This window comes from Haemaphysalis longicornis, unplaced genomic scaffold (assembly GCF_048455015.1).
Source record: "Haemaphysalis longicornis isolate Haplotype H1 unplaced genomic scaffold, Haemaphysalis longicornis Haplotype H1 scaffold_12, whole genome shotgun sequence".
Taxonomy (NCBI): domain Eukaryota; kingdom Metazoa; phylum Arthropoda; class Arachnida; order Ixodida; family Ixodidae; genus Haemaphysalis; species Haemaphysalis longicornis.
Window position 1 is genome coordinate 120498637 of NW_027526225.1, and position 8631 is coordinate 120507267.

Below are 8631 nucleotides of genomic sequence, written 5' to 3' on the forward strand. Positions count from 1 at the left end.
TAAACCCTAAGCTGAAAGCCAAAGCTCCTGAAACAGAAGCGGCTGCAAGAAATGCTGCTCGATTTACCTCGGACGCATGCTTGTTGCAAATGTGTTAATGAGACTTGTTTGTACGCCAGGGAATGCGAGTTACGCACAAGGGGCTTCTAAGTGGGAGCACTCCGCTAGCAATGATTTCTTTTACGGAGGAATCAGGGTTCTTCTGTTTATGGATTGCATGGTCCTCACTTGTGCTCCAAGCCAGTGCCTAGACTTGATTCCACGGCATGCGTTGCGCAATACGCAATGTTGTTGAGAACGGGAAACACGACCCCTTTTGTAAGGCGTCACACGATCGGTTGCCTGTCTTAATTGCTTCTTACGACGCGGTAGCAGAAGCAGGACGAGGATATATGATACGCCTGTTTTCACTTGCCGTGTTGGAGTTGGTGTAGTTGATTTGGCGTTTCGCAGAGGAAACAATCAAGTGAAGAAGACCCTTCACTCGAACTTCCCCTTTTAGCATTACCTAGGAAAAGGCAAGGGAAAACTGACGTCCTCGACGATTTCCAGAGAGTGAGGCGTCGATCTGCAGGCCCCATGGGCGTCAGTTAAATTGTGCTTCTGGAAGCAAAATGTTATGATTATGAGTTTTGGTACAAAAATATTCGTTGTATTAGAAAATAGTGATCGTAAAGTGAAACTGAAATTGCTAACATTGCTTAATATTTTTTTGTTACAGTTCTTCCTGTTACGCTCGATATTGTGTCGAGTAATGAACTGCTTGCATACGGAGCGCCCGTTCCTCATACGGAGTTAAAAAAGTATGGCAGACAGCCTTTTTTTTTTATTCGTGACTTACACGTGTAACCCCACCACCAGCTATTTTGCAAAATAAGCTGGGACCAAACTGCAGTTACTATATTATATAGGCTCCTAACTACAGTGTTGCCCCTGGAGACCTTTTAGCCTCTCGAATGCCCTGTATCTGTGCAGTTGTAAGTCCGTAGAAACTCCAACTACGTGCTCAACTGTAAGCCAATTTAAAGTTTCGGTGTCATGATGTTCTTTCTTTTATCCTGTACGCAAGAAAAACTTTGACTACATATTTGTACTACCTACATTTATACATTTTAGCGGCCCAACGAATTCCACCCCACCGGAAGAATAGTAGTGCGGGGCTTCTTTAATGTGTCCCATTTGCAGCGTCTCGTGTGGCCGATTATACGAGATATCGGAGTCAGCTATCCGCATAATATACGAGAACCCATGAAACAGACGCAAAGGTGTTTTTTTATCTCTGAAGAAATTGTGCAAAAAAGTTACTATTTGGACTTACATGTACATATACGTCAGATATATATATATATATATATATATATATATATATAGGGAGTAGTAGAACTTTGAAGATGGTAGAGAACACAAGAGAAGAAAAACTTCGAACAAGGTAAAAGCACGATTGTGGCCTACGTTTCAGCAAAGAGAAATACAGAAAGAAATGCCGGCAGTCTACAACGCCAAAGAAGGCATAGGGGAAGGTTAGACTATTTTTTTACCGTTAGTGACGTTACATTATTATCAATTTTTATTAATTACGTGAGAAAGAAAGAAAGAAAAACACGCGCCCAGAGTGGGGACCGAACCCACGCCTTTCGATTAGATCTCGAATGCCTTACCAATTCGGCTATCTGGGCGACTGTGTTCTGCTTCACTTTCTGGGGTATTTATATTTACTACAACTGTATCTGACGCTTGAGGGTGGTAGCCAGCGCCACTCAGACTACACGGGGAGAAGGGGACCTTCTTTTTCAACCCCCGGGGCGTGACGCGAACGTCTACAGCCTGTCATGGGCGGTCAACTGGCGGGAAACCCTCTTATGCTACCTTGGCATCAAGGCTGCCAGAACCGAGGCCCTCGCTAAGCTTTCGCGCGATAATAGGGTTTAGAAATGAGGGGCTCGTTACGAAATACAGAAAGAAATGCCGGCAGTCTACAACGCAAAAGAAGGCATAGGGGAAGGTTAGACTATTTTTTTACCGTTAGTGACGTTACATTATTATCAATTTTTATTAATTACGTGAGAAAGAAAGAAAGAAAAACACGCGCCCAGAGTGGGGACCGAACCCACGCCTTTCGATTAGATCTCGAATCCCTTACCAATTCGGCTATCTGCCTTACCAATTCGGCTCTGGGCGCGTGTTTTTCTTTCTTTCTTTCTCACGTAATTAATAAAAATTGATAATAATGTAACGTCACTAACGGTAAAAAAATAGTCTAACCTTCCCCTATGCCTTCTTTTGCGTTGTAGACTGCCGGCATTTCTTTCTGTATTTCGTAACGAGCCCCTCATTTCTAAACCCTATTATCGCGCGAAAGCTTAGCGAGGGCCTCGGTTCTGGCAGCCTTGATGCCAAGGTAGCATAAGAGGGTTTCCCGCCAGTTGACCGCCCATGACAGGCTGTAGACGTTCGCGTCACGCCCCGGGGGTTGAAAAAGAAGGTCCCCTTCTCCCCGTGTAGTCTGAGTGGCGCTGGCTACCACCCTCAAGCGTCAGATACAGTTGTAGTAAATATAAATACCCCAGAAAGTGAAGCCGAACACAGTCGCCCAGATAGCCGAATTGGTAAGGCATTCGAGATATAATCGAAAGGCGTGGGTTCGGTCCCCACTCTGGGCGCGTGTTTTTCTTTCTTTCTTTCTCACGTAATTAATAAAAATTTATAATAATGTAACATCACTAACGGTAAAAAGATAGTCTAACTTTCCCCTATGCCTTCTTTGGCGTTGTAGACTGCCGGCATTTCTTTCTGTATATATATATATATATATATATATATATATATATATATATATATATATATATATATATATATATATATATATATATATATATATATATATATATATATATATATATATATATATATATATATATATATATATATATAAATATATATATATATATATATATATATATATATTCGTATATCCTTACATATACGTCAGAGACAAACAATGTTGCCTGTTTAAGTAACTCAGGGGTTTCCTAGATACATGTACGTTTTCCTCTAATTTATCCCAAATGTTTAAAGAGTGCCAAGTGTCTCCGCAGGAAAACGTTTTTCCCACTGTATGTCTTGCATGCGAGCTTGGTTGCTGCTTTCTGTTGGAGCCCGAAATGAGAAAAAGGATGCATCACCTTTGCACTGAAATGACTAAGGCTCATTTTCCTGCCCCAAGCAGTATTTAAAATTTAAAACCCGAAACTCTTTAATGGTGAATTGGCAGAACGTAAATATCCCGATGCGCACTGGCAAGCACTTCTTTGCGATGTATTGCACGTGCTTTTCACTGCTAGGTACGGTGAGCAAACGGGCTCCTCCTGTGGCGAATATCTTGCGCAAAGTGGAAGGTCTAAAAAAGGGCAGTTTTCTCTGAAACATTTCTTCGGCTGAACCGAGCCCCAACCGTGGTTGCTCAGAGGCTCCTTTAAGCAACTCTTTTTAACCAAGCAGTTTCAACACAGCCAGCTAACAACGGTGATCCGTTATACGTAAAGTATAGTAAAAAACGCAGTAGCACAATAGCCAAAGTTTGCGGGCCTCGGAATCAGCCATCTGCGCGAATATACCAACTTTGCATGAGAACCACACAGCTGCGATGCCCGTATGCGATTTTCGCCTTCCGAGTGGTTAGGACGCAAACACATACAATGCTCTGCAGACTGGTCGATAAAGTATGTCCATTCGCGATGCGTGTTGCCAAATATATACGCACTCAGCAAGAAGTACTAGTGTTGTTTTGCAGATACCGAGGTTTGTGGATGCTGGTGGTTTAAAGCCTCAACAAACTAAATAGTGTGAAAACCAGCAAGATGACTGCAGAGAGCAAAAGTGGACGGTCAAAGTTGCAGGGGGAAAATAGTGGAGGGAATTCGCTGTGTGAGCACAAATCTGTCACCCAATCGGATTCGCAATGCTAGCGCAGACATAGCGCAGCTTATTACTCCCAGTACAAACCCAGGAAAGCCTTGGTAGCGTCCCTCTGACCTTCACGAAAGCGGCTCGTGAACTCAAGGTAAAGCAAGCACCCGCGTGGCCTTCCGTGCCGAACGAAGCGCCAGCAGCCATACTTCGGCCACCGAATGAACCAGTTCGGGCGGCGGCTTCCGCAGAGAAAGGTCTAAGCGCTCGTTCTACAAGCAGAAGGTTGCGGAGGCTGGGTTAGAGGGAAACAGTCGAGGCGCGTACCATAAGATGGTGATAACAGAAGGCGTTGGCTGCATCAAACATCACTGCTCATTCGCCCCTACAGCGTCACTGTGCGTAGCGCCATCTGTAGTTTGCCTTGCCAAACAATCGTGGGCGCGTCTAGTGCGACCTCTAGACCTAAAACCGAGCTTTCGCTCTATAAACTTTGCTTAACAGCGTTCAACCACAGGAAAATTGATGGCTACGGGTGCATGAAGTTATCGGGTACGAGGCGCAAAACTCTTTCTTAGAAATGATTCTTACAAACGATCTCCGTCCGTTGTTAAAAGAAATGAAATTTGCGAATATCGTTCACGTAAGTTCTCTGTGACGTCCTGGGCTAAAACGCTTAGCCAGTTATCCAGCTTCACAAAGTGGAACGGCTCCGAATTTTTGTTTGACGTTGAAAAAATTTCTCGTCAATGGCCGAAAATTGTTATTGCAAAGTGACGCGAGTTGTAGCCTGACCCACCAGCAACATTTTCACCAAGGTTATAAATTTTCCGCTGTACTTTGAAAAGATTCAAATGTCAAACTGAAGTACTGTTGTAGATGCGCTTTTCTCACGCGTATACTCACTATCTTTTATCTCCTTCCCTGGGGTATGGGGTGTCTTATCTCAGATTTTGATACTTTGTCTGGCTTTGCTTTACTTATATTTTTTACCATTTCATAACAATTTTCAACACCTATTTAAGGAGAACCAAGTACTTTTTTACATGTAATAAAAAGGGTCCTGGAACTAATGATCGGAACACCTATGGAGACCACCTCAGAGATGTCCCTCACCCAGCACCCATGTGAAGGGTACAATTAAACATAATTACAGCTAAAACAAGTAAAAAAAACGGTTGCCTACCATGAGGGTCGTCTAGTAATGTGTAAGCATTGCTGCGCCGGTTCACTTTTTTTTGGCCTTTACGGGCCTTAACTTCGGTAATTATGTATTTGTGTGCCTATGCAGGGAGATACACGTTTGGCGCTGTGGGGCACTCAGCGAGGAACGCTTACGCATTAAAATGCAATGAAAGGACATGCGACGACACCTAGCGTCACCTGTGTCCCTGCTTAACGTTTCTACTAACCTTCATGACGTCCTTCGAAACTGTTGACTGGCCACCCATGTCGCGACACGGGGAACTGCTGACGCGAACCTATGCGGAGTAACTTTTTGAAGAAGGCTTTTTATGCCGGGAGGTGATTTATTAAACAGTCCTTACGTGTAAACATTTTTTCCGTAGCTACGATTGCCGAGCGTCAAATGTTTCTGTTACGGCAGAACCATTTCCTCATTACATTCTTCTACTAGTTACTATGGCTTCCGGGTTCTCGCCATTTCCGTTCTGCATGTAGTTTCCACCTGACCTTCCTCGTATTGCCGAAACATTACCATAAGGGCTTCCGTTGGGCATTTTTCTTTTCGCCCGGCGCCCTTGGTGTCTCTTATCCATGCGCAATGTCTGCCCTTCCCGTGATATATAATGAGTGTATTTGGATGAATATGGTTCGCCATGAAAGCACTGACGTACTAATCTTCCGGTCGAAAAGTGAAGCGCTCCACTACGTTAGTTCACATTTCCGCGTTTTGGCTCTATTTTGTACAGCTAAGCTGTATATGTTTCAACACCGAGGTTCAAGCGGTGGTGTAAACGCTCTACTCGGGGCCTCAGTACCTCCGGTCAGGGTCACATAGTAACGCTTACAGATGTTGAGGTCCTGGGCCTCCTATATTCGAATAAATATATGTCTTCCCAGCAGAACAGAAGCGTTTACGGGTAAAGCCCACTTTGCAGGAAGGAGTCTATGCTTGATATTTGGAAGCCCGCATTCCCGCATTGTACGATGCACAGTGAGAGAGAGAGAGAGAACCACTTTATTTTACGGCTGGGTCAGGGGGAGGAGGTGGCGGTGGCCCAAAGGGTTTCCGCGACCTGTTGGGCCCTGGAGACGAGGGTGGTCTGGGTCTCCAGGGTCGAGCTCCGCAGGGCCTGCTCCCAGTGGGTGGGTGTGGGGAAAGGGGGAAAAGGGGAGCGCGGGCAGTCACAGAGAGAGTGTAGTTGAGAGTCCCGGGCGCCGCAGAGTGGGCAGAGTGAGGAGGGGAACAGGGAAGGGTGTGAGTGGGAGAGGGAGGCTCTGCAGGGGAAGGAGTGCGTTTGGAGGAGGCGCCAGGTTCTGGCCTCCTCCTGTGTGAGGCTGGGGTGCGGGGAGGGATAGTGGCGGCGGAGGAGGCGATAATGTTGTGTGATTTCCCTGTACGAGATGAGAATGTCCCGGGAGCTGGGAAGGCCGTGGTTGGTCTCCAACGAAGGGCCTGCTCGGGTGGTCATAGCTCGAGCTTCTCGGTTGGCCGCCTCGTTGGCACCTATTCCTGTATGGGCGGGGACCCACAACAAGACCACGGGGTGAGGAGGGGTTTTTCGGGGTAGAATTTGGAGGGCAATTTCGGATATCCGGCCAGCTTGGAAATTTCTGATTGCGGATTGTGAATCTGACAGGATGGTGTCTGGACAGGGGTCTTGGGCTAGGGCGAGGGATATGGCCGCCTCCTCCGCCGCTGTGGCTGAACTCGTGAGGACAGTGAGGGAGTCCTGAGGTGTGCTATCCTCGGAGAGCGCTACTATGGAGAATGCAGATCGGGAGGGGTAGCTAGCAGCGTCTACGTAGATGGTATGAGGTGAGGGGGGGTGCAGGCGTTGCAGGTTCGCTGCGCGTGCAGCACGTCTGGCCGCATGGAATGTGGGGTGAGAGTTGCGAGGTAGTGGCTTAATTCTTATGAGTTGGCGAAGTTCTCTAGGGATGGGGACGGAGGATGGGGGGAGGATAGGGGTTGAGATGGAAAGTCGAGCGAGTATGGAACGCCCAGTGTGGGTGCGGGCCAGTCGGTGGATTTGGGCCGTGCGGTGGGCTTCGATGAGTTCAGACGTGGTGTTATGTACACCAAGCTGAAGGAGGCGGTCGGTAGGGGCATTTGGTGGAAGTAAAAGAGCAGCCCTATAGACTTTGCGGAGAAGGCAGTCCGATTTGGCTTTGTCTGATACGGTGATTCTGCAGTATGGGAGGTGGTACGTGAACCTGCTAATTACGAAAGCATGGAGCAGCCGAAGTCGCTCGGGCTCCGTGAGGCCGTGGTGCCGAGATGTAATACGTCTGAGGAGTCCTATGGTCTGAAGTGTGTGTGAGCGGAGTCGTTGAAAGGTGAGCGTATTGCCGCGGTTAGCTTGTATAGTGATGCCAAGTATACGTGGCCACCTGGGGAGGAGGAGTATGCTTAGAGAACCCTATGAACTCCTCTCTAGCGCGGCCGCCTCTTTACCGGGTCGCCTATACTCCTCGCCAGACGCGCCCTGTCTTTTCCCCCTGATTTTGCTCCATTCCGAGTGCTATTCGGCGGCCACCTGTGCGACGCACTGTATAGCGCTTGAGCATGATTGGCGTAGCCACGCTACAATAAAAGATCATTTTGTCCACCCACTAATCATATATGCAATTGTCTGTGACGAAGACATCGTGCCACTGTCCTTAGAATTCACACTTGCCAACCTCCAATATAGGTGAGCCTCGACATAGCAAATCCCATCAGAGCGCCCGCTTCGTTGGGCTGGCCTTTTCGCAGTATGGAAGGGCTTTTCTTTTTTTTTTCTGTGTCTCATGTGTCAGAAGTAATACAAGACTATAGAGGCAAGTAAGTATTTCTTACAAGTACCAATTGTGGCAGCATTACCCGTCGCTCAGAATGTCGCTGTTTTAACTGGATAATTTCAGTGTCGCGGCGAAATGGGGCTCAGTGTAGGGCTCCTGAATTTTGTTTTCGGGTGTCATGTTGCTGCTTATGAGGTCGGGCCATTCCGCGATGGCTAAGAGGTCACATTGTAATCTCTAAGATCAGTAGGCCATGAACTCTTTCATTTCTTCTCCGCACTTGGCGCTCTTGACTTTGCACAGTTTAGGCTGTTGTAGTCAGCAGTGCTCGACTTCCCTCTCTAGATCCTCCTGATTTCTCGGCCACCTTGTTCAGTACCCGCTGTGTACGCCACTTGTCGGCTCTTCGGGGACATGTGGGGTGCATTTTTTTCTTGCTGTAGCCGCTCGCTCTGTTTTTCGCGTCGGCCCCGTCCTTGTCGTCGTGAACGTTGTTTCACCGCCACAAGGTCGCTTCGCACGCTGTGGTGCATTGCGTTGGTCTCGCACCTTCACAGCAGCGAACTAACTACTCCGGACACGCTTTGCTGTCTCCCCTGATGACGTGGACGTGAGATATACTACGCGCCTTAAGCCAGCGGGCACCATTTAGTGTATCGCCCGCGCGGCAGCACCCAAAGGAGCCACGTGACACGTCACAGCCAATGGGTATTGACGTGCCGTTTGCCTTCCGGGGGTTTGTGATGATGGCAGGGTAAT

At 47.4% G+C, this 8631-nt stretch overlaps 1 non-coding gene across 1 annotated transcript; it reads left to right on the plus strand.

Annotated features, from left to right (window-relative positions):
- Positions 1-2588: 2588 nt before the first annotated feature.
- Trnai-uau (transfer RNA isoleucine (anticodon UAU)) lies at positions 2589-2660 on the plus strand. Its single transcript has one exon. It is a non-coding gene; the product is annotated as a tRNA-Ile (tRNA).
- The last annotated feature ends 5971 nt before the right edge of the window (positions 2661-8631 follow it).